Here is a 23,518-nt window from a genome sequence, read left to right on the forward strand (position 1 = left end):
ATTTCAGGAAAATGCATAATCATAAGACTGTCAACTGTGTATCCAGGCAGGAATGTACCTTAAACTATTCGTGATGGTTTCATGGCTTCCCCCCCACCACCACCATTTGTAAAAGAAAGAAAAATAATATAATATCCCTCCAAACAGTCTCCACAAAAAGTAAAATGGTGATTTTCAGGGGCTGGGGGCTGAGGGAGGCAGAGTTAGTATTTAAAGGGTACAGTTTCAGTTTTACAAGATAAAAACAGCAACAGTTGCACAATAATGTGAATATACTAATGTCATTGGACAAACTGTGTATTTAAAACTAGTCTAAATGGTAAATTTTGTTAGGTATACTTTGCTATAATTTTAAAAATATAAAAAAGCATTTTTTTAAAAAATCTTCAAAGATTTAACCATTTAGAATCAGGAAAATTAGAAGTCTATTAACTGGAAAATTCCTACATGGTTTGCATTTACTTGCTCATTTTTTTCCATCTAAATGAGTCCTAAATGCTCTGATGAAAACAAAAAGGCTGTCTGGAGGATCCTACTAGTGTGTGGATTAAGTATCCCTGTGACTAATCCAACTACTTGAATAGAAACAAGGCACTCTTTCCTTTAGAACCCTCATCACCCTGACCAGCAAGTGCTGGCTAAGGGGGACTCTTTTCCAGGCAAGGCCAAAGGCTGACCAAGGTGCTTCTGCACTCTGAGGTGGAATGGGGCCTAGAGAAGAGAGAAGTATAGTAGTATGACACAGAAGTCACAAAACCTCTCTGCTGGAAGTCGGGTCACTTTATTATTACCAAGAAACTGAGTTTTGTTTCCTGGCATTTTGACTTGGGCTTTCAGAATTTAAACTAGCACTGCTGGACACAACCTACACTTTTTTTTTATGTGCCGGGCATCTACTGCTTTAAAAAATAAGTAGGGAAGGGTACTGATACTCAGCCTTGTTTGTAATGTACAGATGCAAGTTCAATCAATAAACTATTTTTCTATCAGAATGACAAATTCTAAAAAACTGACAACGAAAACAGTGTTGGAGAGAACACGTCGAAATATATACCTTTGTGTATCGTTGATGACAGTGTACATTTGTATGACTTGGGCATAAGTTCAGCAACTTGGCAAGTTTATCACTACCCAACTGTTACATATTTCTACCTTTTGAGGAAAGTTTAGGAAGTTTTTCTTAAACGGATCATTGTATATGTGAACACAGATACAAACAGATATTCGTTGCAGTGTGATTTATAATAGTGAAAAATCAGAAATCAACCATATCCACTAATAGGAGATTGGTTAAATATATCATGGCTCATTCATCCAAGAATTATTGGTTGAAGACCTACTGAGCCCTAGACGGTATTTTATATACATTGTACATAATGTATCCATTAAAATAATGATGTAGATCTATAGTCATTAGTATGGAAAAGGTTTATAAAATGGTCTCTAAGTATTATCTTACTTATATAAAATTGTGTATATATTTACTTATATATTCATATATTTATATGTGAATATGTATGCATTGAGAGACATCTGTAAGGATGATCACCAATGTTATCATATTACCAGCGGTTGGTTATTCTCTAGGACTTTTCTATCATTGCTGCTAATCCTTCTACTTTTCCTAGCTTGAATATTTTATAATGAACTATATCATTTTCATAATCTAAAAATATTGGGGGTATCTTTATTTTGAAGAAAAAAAAAGAACCCTTGATACAATGTAATCATATTAATATGCAGAAGAAAATACCAGACAGCCACAGAATTCCAGAAATCCAGCTGCAGTTCTAAGAAGTAAGACTCAAAAGCAGATGTTTGCCCACAAGGATGAGGTAAATGCGGATGAAGCACAACGGTTCCATAGAACTCAAGTGCACAATGCAGCTGAATGTACTCTATTAAACTGGAAATACAGGCCAGCAAATTCCCCAAAGACTGCAAAGGCTAAAACCCAATAACAATAAACATATCATATACAGGGCTTTTATATAACTTGGCTGTCATTTGCGTTTAACAGTTTAACAGTCTGTAATGTCCCTTTTCCTTTAAAAATAATTTCACCTCCCTATTCTCTTAATCCTGCAAGAGTTTTCAGTCTGAGCAGGTGGGAAGCTATATCTTAGCTTAAAGTCTAAAATGCACTTGGCTTTACCTGATTTATGATTATTTTTAGCCAAAGTATCAAGCACATATCTATAGTATTATAATCTACAGATATTTCCTTATTTTGCCACTATAAGGAGAATCAACAAGATGTACAACGTAAAACAGAGAAACCATAACACAGAGTAATAAACCAGAATTCATGGGAGAAACTCTCATGAATTTGATGAATGCTAATACTTGAATAGCTGGCTCAACATGAACAATAGGACAGAAACACACAATCCCATCTGAATCTTTTACCTGCTAGGAAGGAACATTCACAGATTTCTCATGTTAAATGTGTGGAACAACACTTAAAAGTTGGGGTATCTATTGTGAGAGGTGTACTAAGTCTTCAACTTTGACTGTTTTTAGTTTTTATGTTGTTGTTTATTCCGACTTGGTTACTTTACATTTTTCAACGTTGTACTACATATGCATCATAAAACTACAGTTTTCTGAAAGCCACATAAAACTTCGGCTCCAGGACTTTAAGACAGAATCAAATCCCAGCAGTAAGCAAACACCTTGCTTTCCCAGTTTTTACGATAAAAATTGAAAACGAAACTTGAAGACATTTGGTTCAGTCAAACAGAACAAACAAAGCAAGCACTGTAGTCTGGTGTCTTTTATTAGGCCAACTTTGAGTTCTGAACACGCAAGCTCTCTTGACTACATGGCAGTCTACGAACAAGTGTTCATGTGCATATGCCCGGACCTGTAAGAGGCATTAAACATTCTAAATTTGTTCTTTTCAAAACTGATTTTCAGAAATCAGGATAACCTGCCAGAGGACTTTTTTTTTTTTAACTGAAAAAAAAATTCTGTAACACACACAGACTTTCTGATTAAAAAGAGGACATGTACAGAATGTTGGCCAAACCAAGCTTCATGCTGCCCCTGTTAGCAAAGCCAAAAGACCTGTATTATCTGTGCCAGATGCACCAAGCTCTCTCTGATTTCTTGCCCTTCTCTCTCCATTTGTAATAGTCTTCAGATGAAAAACCCCAACCTTCTGCACTCTGACAGTTGACCAAAGAATAAATCATGTGGAATAGGTCTGAATATCTTGCAAGAACAAAGAAAATTTAGAAAGCCCCAGGAACATCAGACTGATTCAGGAATTTTCTGGATGTTCATCAAGTTAAAATGAATAATCAGCTCACCTCTACTGGGGTTTACATTAGTAGTTCAAAGTTATAGACGATAGGGTGGGAGATTGAGCAGAAGTCCCCTCCTTGCCTGCCAAACCACGTCCTCATTGCAGTTGCTCTTTAAGAATCTTTGTGAATAGAACATTAAAGGAAATGATTAAAAGAGAAAGAATACTCCATGTTCATTAGTGTGATGCTGCACAGCAAAAGGTTACTTTCATTTTCTTTAGCAACATTTTCGAAGAATGATGTCAAGAATAACATTTAAAATAGTTTTAATCTCAAACCTTCTTAAAAGAATTGAATGAAAAAATCTCTAGGCTAAAAACTAAAGTAGTATAGTATAATCTTTCATCTTAACTCCTGAGGAACAAAAGGTTTACATTTGGTTTAGTGTATGTTTGTTTTCAGAATAAATTATTAGTACTGAATCAATCTTTTTTGTGGTTTTCCTACAATAATCATGTTTGAAGTAACCAAGAATATTTTGTGTTTCACTATTCAAATTTTTAATACTTAAAACTAAGCAAATAGCCTATAATCCCAGTGGTTTGAGAGGCTGAGGCAAGAGGATTGCAAGTTCAAAGCCAGCCTCAGCAATGTCGAGGTGCTAAGCAAATCAGTGAGACTCTGTCTCTAAATAAAATACAAAACAGGGCTGGGGATGTGCCTCAGTGGTCAAGTGCCCCTGAGTTTAATTCCAAGTACCAAAAAAAAAAAAAAAACCTAAGCAAATAGTGTAAAATTTCTGCACAGCAGAGGAAACCTCAGAGTAAAAAAGGCAACCCATAAAATGGGAGAAACTATTTGGAAACCAGATACCTGGTAAAGGGTTAATATCCAGAATATATAAAGAACTTGTACAACCAAACATCAATAATCACCCAATTTTAAAATTCACAAGTAGCTTGAATACATAGTTCTCCAAAGAAGATACACACATGGATAAAAAGTCATGAAAAGATGTTCAGTGTCTCTAATCATAAGGGAAATGCAAGTCAAAACTACACTGAGATACCACCTCACATGCATTAGAATGGTCTCTACCAAGAGAAAAGAAAATAACAATTGCTAGCAAGGATGGAGAGAAATTAAAACCTTGGTGCACTGCTAATGAGAGGGTAAAATGGTGCAGCCATTATAGAAAACTGAAGCTTCCTCAAAAAATTAAAAATAGAACTACCAAACAGTCCAGCAGTCGTACTGCTGAACAAACATCCAAAGGAAGTAATATCAGTATGTCAAAGAGATAACTGTGCTCCATGTTCACTGCAGCATCATTCATAATAATGAAAAGATGGAAGCAGCTCAAATGTTTATTTGACAAACAGATAAAGAAAATACAATAGCATATTATGCACCCTTAAGAAAAGAAATTCTGTCATGCTAAAACATGGATGAATCTCAAGGACATAATGCTAAGTGAAGTAATCCAACCACAAGAGGATTGCATCCATACGAAGTACATAACATAGTCAAAATCATAGAAAAATAAAGTAGATAGGATTGGGGGCTTGGATTGGTTGTAGAGCACTTGCTTACTTTGCACAAGGTCATGGGTTCCATTTTCAGCATAAGAAAGAGAGAAAGGAAAGGAAAGAAAGAAAGAAGGAAGGAAGGAAGAACGAGGGTCTGAAGGGATTGGAGGGAGGAGAGAAAGAAAATTAGTGTTTCATGGGTGTAGAGTTTCAGTTCTGCATAATGAGAAAGTTCAAGAGATCTGTTGCACAACAATGTGAATATACTTAACACTACTGAATGATACACTAAAAACATGGTTACAATGGCAAACTTATTATTGTGGGGCTTTTTAAATCACAATTAAAACAAAACAAAACAAAAAAAAAAACATGGGCTAGGGATATAGTTCAGTTGGTAGAGTGCTTGCCTTGCATGCACAAGGTCCTGGGTTTGATCCCCAGCACCACCAAAAAAAAAAAAAAAAAAAAAAAAACCAACACCCTCCTACAAACCACCCCCCAAAAAAAAAAGACTGCAGAAAAATATGTCAAAACTTCTTAGGTAATGTCTAAACAATGAATTAAAATTTTTTTAATCATTCAATGAAAAATATTTTGTCAATATTATTTGGCAAAAATAATGTATTGAGCTGGGTACAGTGCTCTGTAATCCCAGAGACTCAGAAGGCTGAGGCAGGAGGACAGCAAGTTCAAAGCCAGCCTCAGCAACTTAGTGAGGCCCCAAGCAATTTAGTGAGACCTTGTCTCAAAATAAAAAGTAAAAAGGGTTGGGGATGTGGCTTAGTGGGCAAACACTGCTGAGCTCAAAAATAATAATAATAGGGCTGGCATTGTGGCTCTGTGGTAGAGTACTCGCCTCACTTGTGTGGGACTCTGGGTTCAATCCTCAGCACCACATAAAAATAAATAAGTGAAATAAAGGTATTGTGTCCAACTTAAAAATAATAGTAATAATAATAATAATGTATTAAGTTGGTTTTGTTAATATGACTATACTTGCATTCTTGTGGTATAGTTATAATAATATTATATAAGCATAATATACTATAAATATATTATAATGATTTATTATAATAAATTATAATAATTTATTATAATAATAAAATATCATTATTATAATAAATATAATTAAAGTAATAAATAATATTACTATTGCCATGGCAATAGAATTTGGGGATTATTAATAAGGCTAGAAAAACTCATCTACTGTGTCCAACCAAATGATCTCTTCAAGATTCCATCCAAATCTAAAATCCCACAGTTGTTATTAGTTTATTAATAAGAACTAAATGGAACACTTTTTCCACTTTTGAGATACATGCACACTTCTATATTTCCAAATTTTAAAAGGAAAGTTTTCATGAACACATAGAAGTTATACAGTTGAAGAAAAAAATGTTTGAAGTCTAAAAAAGGGAGGGGAAAGTTCAAAAACTCTTTTTTTAATGTTTCTATTAGTGCATTATACATAAAATTGGGTTTATTTTGATATAATCATACATGCATGGAATATAATTTGCTTCATCTCAACTCACAGTGCTTCTTCTTTCCCTCCCTTCCTCCCTTCTCCTGTTCCCCTTCCTCTACTCTACAGTCTTCCTTCTATTTACTTATTGTTCTTTAAATTGGTGCTTTATAGAAACACATAAAGGTGAAATACACTGGGGTATATTTGTATATGTACATTGCATAATTTGGTCAGTGTCACTCTGTACTTCCTCCCTTTTCCCATCCCTCCTCCTCCCTCCCCCTCTATACCCTTCCTCTACTCTACTGATCTCCCTTCTATTTTCATGGGATTCCTCCCTCCTTTTTTTTTTTTAAATCCTTATTTTGCTCAAGCTTCCACATATGAGAGGAAAACATTCCAATCCTTGTTTCGGCTTATTTCACTTAGCATGATGTTCTCCAGTTCCATCCATTTATCAGCAAGTGCCATAATCTCATTCTTCTTTATGGCTGAATAAAACTCCATTGTGCATATATCCACATTTTTCTTATTCATTTATCTGATGGCCACCTGGACTGGTTCCATAACCTGGCTATTGTGAATTGTGCTACTATAAACAGTGATGTGCTTTTATCACCAGAGTATGCTAATTTTAGTTCTTTTGAACAAATATCAAGGAGTAGGATAGCTGGGTCATATGGTGCTTTTATTCCCTGTCTTTTGAAGAATGTCCATATTACTCTTCAAAGTGGTTATACTAATTAGTAAAAGGATTCTTCACACTTCATAGACCTCACCCTTTCCATCAAAAATTCTGAGAAGGAAGGTGTCTTAGTTCTTTCTGTGTTGCTATAGAATACCAGAGACTGCGTAGATTATACAGAAAAGAAATTTGTTTTTCACAGTTCTCAAGACTGGGAAGCCAAAGCTAAGTGGCCAGCATCTGGTGAGGGCCTTTGTGTTGTCATTCCGGGACAGAAGGCAGAAGGACATGAAAGCACATGTAAGAGAAAGCAAGAGACAGCTGATCTTCCCTTTATAATTCTCACAGTAATTAAGCTACCCAGACGATGCCAGCATTAATCCATTCACTGGTTTATTAGGTCCCACCTCCAAATTCTGTTGCATTAAGTATTAAATTTCCAACCCATGACATTCAAACCACAGCAGAGGGCCAATATGCTTTAGCCTGTGGCAAGGTTGTATTCTTTACATCTATCCCACCTCTCCCCCAGGCACTATTTGCCACCAAACAGCAATTAGATACCAAGAAAATAGTCTATGGGAAGGTTGGCTTAACCTCTGCTGACACGGCAGAGGCATGAACTAGCCTGGCATTTCTCCATACCTGTTGGACTGAGGTTCAATTGGTTAAGAGTAGATTCAAAAGACCAGCAACGAGCTTCCACAGGTCATCTGGTTGGTTCTCCAGCGCCTTAGGCAAGAACACCTATCATCAGTCTCTGACTTATATCTAAGGAGCTCCAGGAAAAAAGAGTCCACAGTAATCCTTTCTAATGTTTAACAAATCTCACTATTGGGAAATTCTTTCCTATGGCCGACTTAGCTCCCCTCTAGTTCAAAATCATTTCCTTTTGTTCTCTTCGCATCAGCCAGGGGAATAGCTGGTCAACAGTCTCCATACCATACCTCTTCATAGATTTGAAAACTTTTACTAAACTACCCAACAGTTTCTATTTCCCATTGCTGAATAATCTTAGCTCCTTTGACATTTCCGTGTAAGTTTGATTTTTTCAATCTTTTGATCAATTTTGTTCCCCTCCTGCCCCCCTGTAGTCACTTCCTGTTCTCATTTATGTAATAGTGCTAGGCTACCAAAAGGAAAAACTGAGCTGGGAAAGCATTAAAGTGAACTGGAGAGGGTATGAGAGGACTGTGAAGAAGGATCTAGAGAAAGCAAGGTAAGTAAGAGAAACAGAAAGAAAACTGGAGAAAGATAGACTGGAACTTAATTCACATTGTCAAGAGAGTCCTGGGAATGCAAGTCTTTTAATAATCATTCTGAATTTTTCCCCATTTCCTGCAGAAATTCCCTTCATTGTATTTTCAAGACAGTCACTGGATAACATTATATTCAGCTACATATTTTGTGAAAGTCAGTCTCAACTGACATTTGGAAAACATGCTTTTCAAGGCACCCTTCCCTACAACTTTAGATTGCAATACAACAGGTAATACAGTCTGACTTAGAAAAATGCAAATCTATAGTAACTCACCAGATAATAAATGCTGAATACAAATATTAAAGTCACACACCAAAACACATAGTTTGACTCTATCCCAATCTTTCATCAAGCAATAGACTATATTATTTCTGAGATGAACATTCCTTGTCCTGAAGAGGGCCTAGCACGTACTGCAGTTTAGATCTAAATCCTGGGTGTCAGGAAGTCTTGAACATGTCAGGATGTTTAAGAGAACCCTTCCCATGCCTCAAAGAAACGTACCACTTAGCCACTGACTAAAGGGTATTTTGAATCACTTATCATACCACACCAAGAGTTTTCTTTAAAAGTGTTTTCTTTTCAAATTTTGTTAAATAAAGATCCAAGAATAAATGCATTCACATGCATATAGTTAAACTTTTTACTCTTGATGATGAAAGGGGAAGGGAGGGAGGGAGGGAGGGAAAGAGGGAATTGAAGAAGAAATCTACCCTGCTTTATGTGCTCAATACAGTTAAATATTGATTAAAAACACCTTGACAAGATGCCCCTTCTATTATGTCTTTAGACAAAGTGGGCGTTTTATAAGTTCTAGTTTCTCAAATATTACAAATCTGCCCCAGAAAATTTTTCCTTAAGGCAAATTTTTTTTCCCAAATATATATGACTCAGTATGTTTTTCTCAACTGTAGATCAAATTATATTCTTGAGGATCAAAGCAGGATGTCTTAACAGTTGTATGCAGGTCCCTGCATTCATTTGTAAATTGTGTGTATATTTGGAATGTGTCTTTAATTTGCCATCCTATTATGCAGAGAAGTTGGTCTTAGCCACTGACTGAAAGGTATTTTGAATCACTTATCAAAAACAAATTGCTGCCATCTGTAAACAAATGACTAAAGGTATTAGTATCATAATGAATTTCAAGAATCAAAATCCCTGAGGAAAGGTAAACTGTTAATATGAAAATCTTGCTTTTTCACCCCCATCCAACCTCCTTGTACTAAAAAGACAGTTCAGGAAGCAATTGTTGCACAGAAGGGTCCTTACCTCCTGCAGTGGATCTAAGGGTGAAGGTCCTAACAGGGTCATTTGCATTGCAATGCAAAATCCACTGATGCCAGATGCAGGGCAACTCCTTGTGTGTGTTTCCCAGCCTGACTCCTCTGACTCCTACCACTGTAAACTTAAGTGGCACAGTCATGTTCAATACATTTTTGCTGAATGAATAAGTGAAGACAAAATGATACAGATTCTGAATCAGATCATACTGGTACCAACATTTTTCTACAGCTGGGGAAATTGCAATTGAGAAGAATAACAGGCCTGTCTGCACAGCATAACTTAACATAGTGATCAGGCATTCTTTATACCCAGTTGTGTTGTGTGATCAGTTTGATTAATAAAGATTCCATGGAGTGTCAGGACCCACAACAAACTGCTCAGTTATATGGCTATTTACTAGATGCATATACTGTCAGGACCTGGTACCTGCCCAGAGTAATTCAGGGTATTAATTAGTACAAGGCAAGGAATCAAATGCAAGCTTCCTGACTTAGGGTTGTTCTTCATTATACCACAGTCTCAGCTCCTTTATGACTAGTTATTGCTGCATTCCATTGTCATAAACTGAATCCCCACAGTGGAGTTCTGCAGAAAAATGGTGTTGGCTATATTTCAAAACATCACCTATTCATAAGCTGCCTTTCCTATGACAAAGCATAGCAATAACTGCAATTGATCTCTAGAGTCACAAAAATCTAAAGATCAGGAAAAAAGATCAGCTTTAAAAAATTATGGTTCAGAATAAAGACATGGGAAACAACTCAGTGTTTTCTCAAGCAAAAAAAAGATTTATATGTATGTATATAGTAAAAACAATATGATTTCAACTTTTTAAAAAATAAATCACATATGGTACAGGGTAAAAGAGAAATATAAAGAACAAAAGGAATGAAAATATATCAAAATGTTATTAGTTCTGCATGGTAAAATTAAGCCAGGTGGGGTGGTTCACACCTGCAATCTCAGTGGCTCTGGAAGCTGAGGCAGGAGGATTCCAAGCTCAAACCAGCATCAGCAACCTAGCAAGGCCCTGTAGCAAAATAACCAATAAAAAAGAGCTGATGTGGTTCAGTGACTAAGCCTCCCTGGGTTAAATCCCAGACAAAGAGAGAAAGAAAGAGAGGGAGCCAGCGAGCTAGAGAGACAGAAAGGGAACAAGGGAGGAAGGAAGGAGGGAGAGAGGGATGGGAGGAGGAAGGAAGGAAAGAAGAAATTAAGGTCTCTTTTTGTTTGTCTTAATTTTATACATTTTCTGGAATGAATATGTATTACTATTATAACACACAAAACATGTTATTCTTAAAATACTTAGATATGTTTTAATTCTACATTCAATAAGTTAATGAAATTTGCTTTTCTAATACTATTAGGACTTATAGCTTCTTCTATGGAAATTCCTTTTTTTTTTTAGCCCTCCAATGGGGCTGGGGTTGAACCAGGACCTCATTCATGCTAGGCAAGTGCTCTACTACTGAGCTAGATCCCCAGCCCAATATTTGTTTTTAAATGCAGGGAAGTATTACCCTGAAACTTGAGATATCCCATTTCCATCATGAGGATGCATTCAGCTCATGATGATGTGTATGTTCTACTAAAGACTTCAAATGTTCCTTGAACCAAGGGATCTTACATAGCAGACTGACACCGCTGACATAGCTGAGGTCTGAAGAGTTAATGTGATTTTCCAAAAGCACAAACTTTTTCAGTTAGGGGAAGAGATGAAATAAGAACTGATTCTTTTAACCACAAAGTTCAGTGTTTCTTCCATGACATGATGCTGCTATGTTTTGTATGAGAATCCCTGAGATTACAACAAAAAAAATAGCATCTTAATAAAGTTCCTGGCCTGAGTGTAAATCTTATACTTTTGACTATGCCCCTTATAGCTAATTATTCTTCATATTCCCTCATGGGTCCAAAGAAAGCTTGAGGTATAGTTATTCATTAAGAAATGTATCCTTCCCACAAAATACCTATGGGCACAATTTCCCCAAAAAAAAAGTAGAAAAAAAAAAGGAAGGACTTAGTTAATTAAAATCCAGATCACTGGGATAATTGCCAATTCTGCTTTTTTTCCATTCCTCTCCAAAGGTTGTGAACCAAACTCATGGATGAGAAGGCAAAAGGAGAGAACCACATGGCATAGCGGCAAGAGGATCCATTTCTATGGAAGCTATGAAGTAGACCCTTCATAGAGCCTAGTATTGTGCTAAATATATTCAAAGATTACCAGAGTCAGATGAGATCTTGGGGTTGTTATCAATGAATTAGACTCCCAAAACTGTTCTCATACTGCCTGGCTGTCACCAAACATCCTCCACACACACACACACACACACACACAGACACACACACACACAACCTAAGGAAAAATATTCATAATCCTCATCCTTCTCAATAAAGTAAGTTTAATTAGACACTGTCACCATGCTAACAAAAACCTTGCTATGGCTCTGTGTATCACAAAGCCAAATGTCATTCTGGATGGATCTCAACAATGAACACTTCTGGGATTTGTTGCAATACATACTTCTGTTTAAAGGGGATTAATGCCTTTTTAGTTTTAAACCAGGCATCATGTGCTAGTCTAGTGTGTTACAATCAGGGACAGATAGGGCATGAGAGTGTGCTGTGTGTTCATTCATGTCAGGCAACATAGCATCTCAGAAAATGGGGACCTGCGATGCCTCTCCACCCCAGTTTTTATTTCATCAGATCTAAAAATAAGCTGTTGATTCCATCTGAACCAGAGATAGACACTGAGGAAAGAACCCAAGTAATGGAATACAAATATGTACTTTAGACAGCATCACAGTCTTACTTCACAATATACCTAAATTTGGAGAGGAGGAGGCAAAATCCAGAATATACTTTAATTTATTTAGCAAACAAAGTTTAAATCACTGAGGGTAAGGGACCTGAAAATCACAATCAACTATTGTTTAACTTAAAATAAATAAAATAGTCAGCTCAAATACCCAGATTTTTAAAAATGTGTTCTGTAACCTACCTTATGAGATAATGGCAAATAAATAGTATTTAAAATGACAGCAGGGTTATATTTAAATAGGCACCTGCCAGGTTAGGCTATTAAATTTTCATCAAGCCAAATCCCTAGACTTTCTACATGTCCAATTCTGCATAATAATAATTGTTATTTATAAACCCACTAAAGTTTCCAATAGTAATTGTGATTTCCTAAATGCCTATCAAATAAGTCAACTATATTAAATTACATTGTGTATATCAGACCAATCACTATAGTTCATATTTTTCCCATATTTTAATTAATTATGAACTGGAAAGTCACAAATAATAACAGTGTAATTAGTCCAAAAAAAAGTCTCATACTGAACATTTAAAACCACACCTGTTTTGCTTACTATAAACATAAACAATAAAACAGAATCTGAGACAAGACTACATGATAATCCAGGAAGCTACAAATGCTGAAGTATCTCATCATTTGATGTTATACACTAAAATATTTAAATATGTGTAAATTTTCACATCAATCCAGATCTTACATCTAGATCTTACATACCAAGCCACCTGAATGAATGCTAAAATGAAGAACACAGTTAACTAGAAAAAAAGATGAAGTGGAAATTTATCCTCCTCGTTAAAATAAGTAAAATATATATTAATCCAGATTTTATAAGTAAACATAAACTGTGTTTTAAGTGTAGAAATTAAACTAGTTTCTCTGGACTTCCAGAATGTTCTGGTTTTTGCCCTACCACCAACCACCTCCCTCCACCACACACAATTTTCATTATTGGAGACACTGCAGGGTGAGAGAGAAAGAAGAAAGAAGGAAGTCTCATGACTTCTGAAGTTGGAAAGAGGAATTAAGTCCTGAAAAGGAGAAAGAGGATGACAGTTTTGCTTAATTCAAGTATTGAGTAAATATTGTTGCTTCATAAGTTTTTAAAAAGAGACACTAGTGGCTATTTTTTAGACAATTACTTTAATTTATAAGGATGACACCATAATGTAATGAAATTTGTTCCACACACAGAAATCAGTTTGTCCCTCACACTTGACAATATCCCTCACACACATCGCAGTTCCAGGTCAGCTTTTATGAGACAACCTTAACCCGTGTCCTTAGATACCAAGCCACCTGAATGCTAAAATGAGGAACCTTAACACAGCTAACTAGAAAAAAAGATGAAGTGGAAATTTATCCCCCATAGTAAAAATAAGTAAAATATATATTAAGGAAATAGGTAATTCAGGGAACCAGAGTATTTAAATAAATTCACAGATGTTTGTGCTGATGCCTGAATGTTTGAAAAAGGAAACAGCCTATCATGACTTCATGAATCCCCTGCCAATTGTGAAGATGGTAGCAAAGCCGCCAGTATTCAAAACAAAGCCCCATTCTCAGAATTGTCAAGTTCCCACTGTCTCCAGCATCAGGAATGTTCCATCAGCTCACAGAAAAAGCTCAGGCCTGTAAACATGTCTTTTATGGTTTAGATATGAGATGTCCCCCAAAAGGTCATGTGTGAGATAATGCAAGAAAATGTAGAGGTGAAATGATTGGGTAATGAGAGTCTTAACCTATCAGCGCATTAATCAACTTGAATGAATTAACTGGTGGTAACTGTAGGCAAGTAGGGTGTGACTGGAGGAATGGATCATTGTGTACATGTCTTTGGGGTTTATATTTTTCCTCGGTGAGTGGAGCTCTCTCTGCTTTCTGGTGCCATGTCTTCTGCCTCACTCTTCCACCATGAGGTCCTGCCTCACCTCAGGCCCAGAGTAATGGAACTGATCATGTATGGACTGAGATCTTCGAAACCATGAATGTCAAATAAACTTTTTCTCCTCTAAAATTGTTCTTCTTTTTTTGTCCATAGTAGTGAAAAAGTTGGCAAAAACGATGTCTGATAATGGCCTCTGAAGTCCTGAGTCTATGTTTATATACTCATTAGGATGAATTCAGGAAGCTTAGATAATAACACATTCTGTATTTCACTAGTCAATATTTCAAAACAATTAAAACAACATCCATTTTAATGTTAGAAGCATGGAAGAAATAGCTAAAGATCCTTACCTTACCCTGGCCACTGCATGCCTTCCACAGGAAGCTTTAACCAACTCTCTACAGTGCCAATGAATGTGGTTAAAAATCAAGTAGAAAATGGCTAAATGTGCACTCAGCAATATGATTTTCACTGTCAAAAACTTTAAAAAAAAAAAAAACCTCAATTTTCACCCAATTTGGCTTGCCTTTCTTGCCTGTAAATTGCAATACTGCCAAGTTACAAGTTAAAGATTCTGCCAACTTTTCAGTTTTGTGAGCAAAGTCAGCATACTTTCCCTAAATGGGTAAAGTGTGTGTGTGTGTGAACATGCATGTGTATGTGTTTACACTTGATTAACTCAACAACATACGAGACTCTTGTTCAAAATTCCCCAAATCCCACACATAAGCGTGCATGCACACACACACACACACACACACACACACACACACACACTTTTGTGTCTGATCATAACAGAAAATATCAAGCCCAGATTAAACTAAGAGGAACTGGGAGAAATAGTCTGTAGTCATAAATGCTGATATCCACAGTCATTCACATCACACTTCTTACTATTGTATAATTTAGGTAGGAAGTATTTACCACCCTTCTAGATCTTTATTCTAATGTGACTCATATCACAAATGTGGTGAAGTGACTAGTTTCAGCCTCCATAAAAATAAATTTAACTTCTAGAAAAGGTCCCCAAAGCAAATTGACAGCCAAAGACAACTTCTCTTCAGAAGTGATAAAGGTCATGATGGTAAAGGTCTAGGGACCCATTTAGACTCAAGGATTCTAAGCTGCAGGAGAAAACAAAAAAATGCCCTACAGTCATTAGGAACAGTGGTCACCAGCCATCTAATCAGTCTTTCTCAGACTTTGCAGTTTTTTAAGGGAAGCAAAAATACTTAGATTTTTTATTGTAAATTCTGAAAAACAACTACACCCAGATCTTTAATACCTCTCTTTCATCCCAAAGTTAGGTGAACAGTACACTTAGTGGCAAATAACCAATGCTGATCATAAACAGCCACAGTGTCATTGAAAATGACAAGTGAAGCTCTGGCTTGAGAAATAATAACTCAAATACATTATCTAAAGGTGTCTCCCCTAGTGCATGCAGCCATTCCAGAGGGCAATTTACCAGATGAATCAAAGGCCTTAAAAAGTAAGAAAGCCATAAATACTCAGACACAGACATACATTCAAACTAAAGTATATTCAATGTAGCACTATTCATAATAGAAAAAAATGGCAAATAATCCAAGCATTTAATAAAAAATTTGTCAGACAAAATATGTTACATTCTTTCATAGGCTATAATGTAGGAATATGAAAATCATGCTATAGAGCATATTATTTAGAGATAAAAGTTAAAATAAATTAGGATGCTATATTTATTTATACTACTTTATAAGATAAACATAAAAGGATAACTACCAGTAACGGCATTATATTTGGATAATGACAGGGAAAGTAAATTTTGTATTGTTCTCCGTGCCTTTCTGCATTTTCCAAACTTCCTACATTTTCATAACCAGAGAAACAGTAAACTAATTTTTTAAGTTAGCCATGTGTGATGATTCTCCAAAAGAAATGATGGGGTTTGTTTTGTTTTGTTTTGTTTTGTTTTTGTCCTGTGCTACCACTCACCCCTAAAATGAAGCCTGAATTTTTCCAGGTTTCCTGACTTCACCTGGGTTCTTTTTCTGATTAAGTAAAGTGAAAACAGTCCTAGAGGAAATTGGCCTATAAGAGTCAATTGCCTCATAAGTTCATGTTCAAAGAAGGCAAGTAGAATCATGAGCAGTGGGGGAAAAAATGGTAATGAAAATGAGCCACTAAGTAGATTATTTACCTTGGTCTTCAATGAAATGTTAGTAAACTTTTTTTCCTCAATTAAATTTTGATTCATTTATTCATTTAAACTTTACTACTATACACCTCTTATGTGGCTACATATCAGGCTTGAGATTCAAAGAAAATAAGTCTGCAAGTTCCTCGGTCTGCTGAATGCCAGGCTGTCCTGATAGTTTTCAGGGTGCCCCCTCTTCCTCTCCCATGCTCTTCTTCGCCCATAGCAACCCTTCTTTATATATTGGCCTTTTGTTAAAGTTTCATTTAAATAAAACATTCTTTGACTTAAAAAAGAAGTTTAGAAAATTCTGCTCTACTTATTGAATCAAGTAGATGTTCCAGAATTGAGTAGTATTCACTAATGGTTTTAATCAAATTCAAAAGAAAAACTGTTAGCCAAAATGTGCCCTTCTACATATAATGTGTTATAACTTACATCATCTATATCTGCTTTGAAGACTTCCCATCAACCTTTCCCACCCATGGCATACCAAATTTCTTAAGTATGTTTGGATCCTTAATCTCTGGCAGTACAATAGAACCTCAATCTTATCAACATTGTCAAGGGTTATAGGGTTGGATTTTTTTGAGACCACATGCCTGTATCCAAGTGGTCTAGCTCTTTTCCCACCTGCTGGTTTCTCAAGATTAAGGAACTTCTTTAAAATGAAGAGTCAGGCCCCACCTCCAGAAAATCTGACTCTACAGAAGTGGATTCTATGTTTTTTAACAAGCTGCCCAGATGTCTTCCAAGTTCAACACTGTTAGTAATAAAGCTTCTAGCTTGTCAGAGGAGGCTCAGAATATTGTTAAATCTAAAGAGACCTTGAGGGCTGGGGATGTGGCTCAAGCGGTAGCGCCCTCGCCTGGCATGCGTGCGGCCCGGGTTCGATCCTAAGCACCACATACAAACAAAGAAGTTGTGTCTGCCAATAACTAAAAAATAAATATTAAAAAAAATTCTCTCTCTCAAAAAATAAAATAAATAAAGAGACCTTGAGTTTGTTACAGCACATTTTTATAATTTACTTATTTATATGTCTCTTTCACTGAACTTGGAATTCTCTTTAGATAAGGAGATTGTCATAATCTGTGTGTGTGTGTGTGTGTGTGTGTTCTACTGTGTCTCATGTTTGATGTTAAATTCATTAATTAAAAATGCAATTATAATTCATTAAAATCTAATCCTATCTGGGTATGGTAGCACACGCCTGTAATCCCAGCGGCTTGGGAGGCTGAGACAGGAGAATCGAGAGTTCAAAGCCAACCTCAGCAATTGTGAGGTGTTAAGCAACTCAGTGAGACCCTGTCTTAAATAAAATACAAAATAGGGCTGGGGATGTGGCTCAGTGGTCGAGTGCCCCTGAGTTTAATTTCTGGTACAAAAAATAAAAATAAAAATAAAATAAAGTCATATCCTATTAGAATAGAAGGGTTTTCCCCCAATCAATAGATTATTATAAACCTATTAATAGGGTTTCATGTTTTTTCTTCCATAAGACTAAATTAAATTAAATAACTAAATACAGCTTTAAATTTTTTTTACAGTGCTTTTGGATTTTAAGAGTGCTTCATGAGATGAACAGGAAAAGAATAGTTATCCAGCTGTTTTAGTTGAGGAAACAGGCCAAGCAGGGATAAAATGACTACCAAGTATTCACAATTATTTTCATAGTCAAGGAGGTGGTGTGGTATAGTGAAAAGAACTGTCTTTTGTGTGTGTGTGTGTGTGTGTGTGTGTGTTGCTGGGGATTGGACCCAGGGCCTTGTGCATGCGAGGCAAACACTCTACCAACTGAGCTAGATCCTCAGCCCTAAAAGAACTTAGTCTTTATGCTGGTGTTGAACTGGAGTTCTGAAGTTTAAAAACTGTGTTATCTTGAGCAAGATATTTAATTTTTCTAAGCCTCACTCTTTTGTATATGTTCTGTATTCTCAAGAACAGACAGAAGGCTTGTCTGAAAGATTAAATGAGTCTAGTAGAGTGTTTGGCACATGGCAGGAGCTGAAAAAGCCTTGGTTTCCTTCCTTCCTGTTATGGTCTTTCCAGTAGCAAGGACTCAGTTTGTCTTAATCAATGTCATATCCTCAGTACACAGCACACAGCACAGTCACAAGCAGATTACTGAAATGACCAATTGATTTAGTAGTGTAAATCTAGGATTTTAAAAAAGTTTCCCTTTTATCTATGAAATTTTGCCAACTTATAAAGTTAGAATATTACCATAATCCCTCCCCCAAACACAAAACTCAGATGCTCTATATGTGAAGAGAGCCACCTTCAACCACAACCTAGAGAAAGTGACCTAGAGCTGCAAGTTCAAAAATCAAAAGAATTTCCACTGAAGTGTTAGGACTAGACTAACATGTGTTTCTCTGTGTAATAAAACAAAACTAATGACTAAGCATCTCTTCATTTTGAAACTTCTCTAGCAAGCAGTGGTAAAGAGAAATTAACAGTGTTGTGTGAATTTGATTTATAGAAAACATTCCTGCTGTCCTGCCTATTTTACTTTCTTTAATTTTTTATAATTTTCCGCAAAGATTTAAATTTCTCAATTATGAATCTCTTAATATGACTTTCTTATTTTAGAACCATCATCCAATGGGTTGAAGGGCCTCCTGGAGATAAATGAAGAGAACACATGCTTGAAGTCAGAATTTTTGTCACTTACTCAACTCTTACAATCTCACTGAGCCTCAGTTTCCTGATCCAGAAAATGGTATAAAATACCTACTTCTTGTATTTGTCATGAGGGTTAAAGGAGAAGTCAAGTGCCCAGGAAATGCTAGGAAACAATAAGTACTCCTGTGCCCACCAATACTGCTACAAAGGGATGCAGTAGTTCCAATCAAAAATAGCATGTCTTATTTTCATAATTAATTATTATGACATCAAGCTAACACTTTCTTTGGTCTAGCTCATTGCAAGACCTTTCTTTTCTCTTGAGCACAGAGTTACTAGCTTATGGTATATCTGAGCCTCAGAAATGTTTCCAGAGAGGATTCTGTTGAACACTAACCAGCTAAGGACCTATGCAAGGCCCCCCATGGTAGGGCTCACTGGCTCATGCTTGTAATCCCAGAGGGGGATCACAGTTTTAAGGCCAACCTGGCAACTTTGCAAGATGCCATCTCAAAAAGGCTGGGGATGTAGCTCAGTGGTAGAGCACCACTGGGAAAAGAAAAGAAAGATCCTTCATAAAAGTCTTGTTTTTCCTATCAATGAACTGCTCACTCTTGATACCCTCCCTCAGGTCCAGACTAATCTCCTCAACAGACTTTCTACTCCTAGGACAGGTCCTCTGCTTTCTATGTTCCAGGGATATTGAACTTTGTAAATAGCCATACTCACGTCACTCTGGATGTGATCATCTATCCGTTTTCATGGCATCTTTTGCTTCTTTCTCTACGAAGAAAAAAAAATATTGGATTGTAAGATCTGTGAGCACAAGAACTGTTTTGTTCACTAATGGATTCCTATGTCTCAAGTACAATAGTCTCTCAATAGACAATGTGCCTATTAACCAAATTATTTCCTTGGGCAAGATTTAAAAACAAAACACTTGACTAAAGATAAAATGGGAAGCAAATGGGAATGAAGCTTAAAATTCAAATTCAGCCAGGAAATAGACTTATGATTCTGACTTGGTCTCCAGGGGCTCTGGTCTTGTCCTACATCACCTTTATCCCACTTTTCCACCCTGCCTTCTTAGCTTCAGGACTCTTTTTCACTGGGAGAAAGCTGTCCTTATCCCCTCACTCCCTTCCTTCCACACACAGGTCCCAGTCCTGTCCCCTGTCTTTGCAGGCCAGGTAGGATTCTCCCTCCCAAATAGGCCAAGTAGGCCTCTCACTGCAATGTTACACTCTCCCTGCAGAAAAGCCCACCTTCCCAGCCCAGCACACCCAGGACCTCTCCTTGGCAGGACCAGGAGTATGGGTGCACACAATATCCCACAAGGAGGCACATACCTGAATGTGTTCATTAGAGAATGGATCTTTATACTAGACCTATAATCCACCCTTTTTCTGTGTGAGCCCTCATTTATAGGAGAAGAGTCTTAATTCATGTCTACGGCCAAAAATAGGGACAAGATTCTAAGAATGCAGTTGGCCTTGAGTTCACTGATTGCAGATTTGGGAAACTTGGATAATTTTCTCTGGTCAAAGAAAAAACCTGTGCTAACCCCTGCTCACAGGCCACTGGGGCCTGGAAATACTCTTATGAGTTCTCTGCGTCTAGGCCGTTGCCTGAGGCTTCCAGGCCATACCGGCACAGTCTCATTTCTGAGGGGTAGGCCCGCTGGACTGGACGACCTTGGCCAGACTACGTCTGACATCCAAGAAGCGGAAGTCGCTGCACCGCTTTAGCTGGGAACTCTGGGTCGGGCAAGGCTTCTCTTAGCCCAAGCAGGGAGCTATATAGATCTGGGACCCATATAGCTTCTGGGACCCTCGCTCCGTTCCGAGTGCTTCCGCCGAGAAGCCAAGACTGGCAAGATCCACGTTGAGAACAGAGTTCCCGCCCGCCTCCGATTCCTTCCCCGCCAGACTTGCCTGAGCTCTGCAGCTCGAGAAACAGTTTTCCCTGCGCGCCCCTCGTTCCGGGCCGAGCCGTCCGAACGCCTCCGGCTTTGCTGCTGCGCGGGAGCCCGGGTGGGTTTCCCTCTGCCGCGGTCCTTCTGGGCCCCTGGCAGGGTCGAGATGGCGTCCTAGCTGCTTCTCGGTGCGAGGCCTGGCCAGGACTTGAGAAGTCCCGGGAACCGCGACCTGCTCCGACCCTTACATATCCAGATGGGAGATCCCTTGGAGTTATTCCCGGGCCGCAGGGGTGAGGTGGAGGTTGGGGGCTCACTTCACGTCTCAGTTTGCAAAAAAAATAACATGCCCTGGTCGCGCTGATGCCAGGACCCCACCGAAGGGAAGCAGTTGCTTCCTTGGGCCCTTCAGGAGTGGCGCCCAGTTTGCGTAAAACACAGTAATTCACAATTTTCGCGTTCTAAGAGAATTCTGAGGGGGCGCCGGCCTGAGCCCCAGACAGCAGCTCCCGGACGGGCTTGAAAGTTTTGGGCTTTTCCAATTCTGATATGGACGTGCGGCGCTGAACTTGGTGTGACCTCCTCGCTGCGCTCTCTGCTCTGCGCGAGCAGGAACCAGGAGCGGGACTCCAGGATTCACACTCGCAGCCGGGTCTTGAGAACCACTGGAGTGGAGGACGGGGAGATATTTGTAGATGTTCATGCATGATGTGTTTTTCTATATCAAGCTAAATAGACCTTAAGAGAGGAAAGTCCTGATCCTGAAGCCACTATAACGCGCTCCTCCGTCTGTCCAGAGATCTCCTAAGGGCTCTGGTGTGAGGAAGACATTGATGCCCCAAGTTCTCATCACGTACGACGCTTTGAACTTGGATGCAGTAAAAGAGATGAACACGCAGTGCCCACGCATTACACCTCCGCGGGAGCCAGATGCTAATTAGGTGCGATTCTTCTGCTCTCCCTGAGGGGCAGCCTGGCTCCAGGGGGCTGAGACCTGCTGCTTACACAAGGTCACCCTACGTGACCGGCCTCCTCATTTGGAAGGAGAAGAGAGGGATTAAAAAAAAAAAAAAAAAAAAAACAATTTGAGGCAGGAAAGCCTGCAAGTGGAGGTGAACTGCGTGTATGCTCTATTTAAAGAGCAATGCGAAGTTGCCAGGAAACTCGCTACGTGTCTGTTTACTCCCCGCAAATGGGCCCCAAAGAAAATAAGGTAGTGACCAGGCGGGATCTGGGAAGTCGCTCCAGGCAACTTTACTCTCCAGCGACTCTGCACCCAAAGCAGGAGGAGCTGGTAGGTGGGTTTTCTCCACCCATGGGTGCTACAAACTTTCACCATTTGCTTATTTTTTTAAAAGAAAAAATGAGCACAAGTTTCTCTCAAAATAGTTGAATAGCTTCAAGATAAAATTTGCGCTATGAAAAATATGAGGTCGAGATACATCAGTATGTGGGCGAAAGCTGCTGTAGCAGAAACGCTAGAAGTGAGCAAGAGCCCACAAATTTCGTTTTTACTGTAGAAATTGGGAAACGGAATCAAATAGTAATTGTTACCCATTACAGCCACTGAAAAATTCGAATTAATTTAATGTGTTTCAGGTTTATATGTATGTAATCACCATATTTTTTTTAATTTTCTAGCTATTTCCATTAAGTTTTAATACGCTATTAAAGTTCCCTGGATAAATTTTGTGAGTTTTTAAGTGAGTGGAGATTACATGAACCAGAAGCAAAGTTTGAGCATAATTTCTTTAGCCACTGGGAAGTCTGAATCTCCTGCCAAATATCCAAGAATAGGGAGGGAGGGAAAGGAGAGAGGAAGACTAAATAATCCTTGAGCACCTACTATGTGTTGGCACACAGATAGTACTAACTATATATATCGTTTCACATCAATAATTGCTTATCAATAAGAAATCTTTTTTAAAAAAACCTGAAACCTCCATCTTCTGCATCTAGACCTCATATGTATAGCTTTCATAATTTTATTTTATTCTAAAGAATTTCGTTTTTATTACTTCCTTCTTTGAAGTGACAGGATAGCCAAGGTTAGTGGGGAGAGCCATGTCTACTGATAACAAAGTCTGTTTTGTTTAACTGATTAACGTCGTTTAATGTTAATCCTTGTCTGGGGGTGGGGCGGGCGTGAAGGTGTGATTTAGCACACGCTAAATTTCTCCTAATCCTTTAGGTCCCTGTAAAAACAGATTCCTAGAAATTGTTTGGGAGAAGAGGAAACTTGTAACTGGGAGAGCACCATCACTGAACTCCAAATGCAAAAAAGAAAACGTGCATAGCAAAACTCTTTTTGTCGCTGAGCATCAAAGGAACTGAAAATGTGACCGGTTTTGCGAGGGCTGTGCAAACTCTTTCGGCTTGTATTGACCGTTGATAAAAGCTGCCTAAGACTACCGGACTGTATACGTTGTAATGGTTACGATGTCATGGATGACCGAAGTTGAGGGGCTGCGGGGTAGGTGGACAACTAGATGATGTGGGGAAAGGAGGCGAAGAGAATACTGCCAGGAGCTGCAGCAGGCAGGTAAATCATCAAAAACTCAGTTCCTGAAACTAATGAAAAAAACAATCTCACTAGA

The sequence above is a fragment of the Urocitellus parryii genome, chromosome 2, assembly GCF_045843805.1.
Source record: "Urocitellus parryii isolate mUroPar1 chromosome 2, mUroPar1.hap1, whole genome shotgun sequence".
NCBI classification, from domain to species: Eukaryota; Metazoa; Chordata; class Mammalia; order Rodentia; family Sciuridae; genus Urocitellus; species Urocitellus parryii.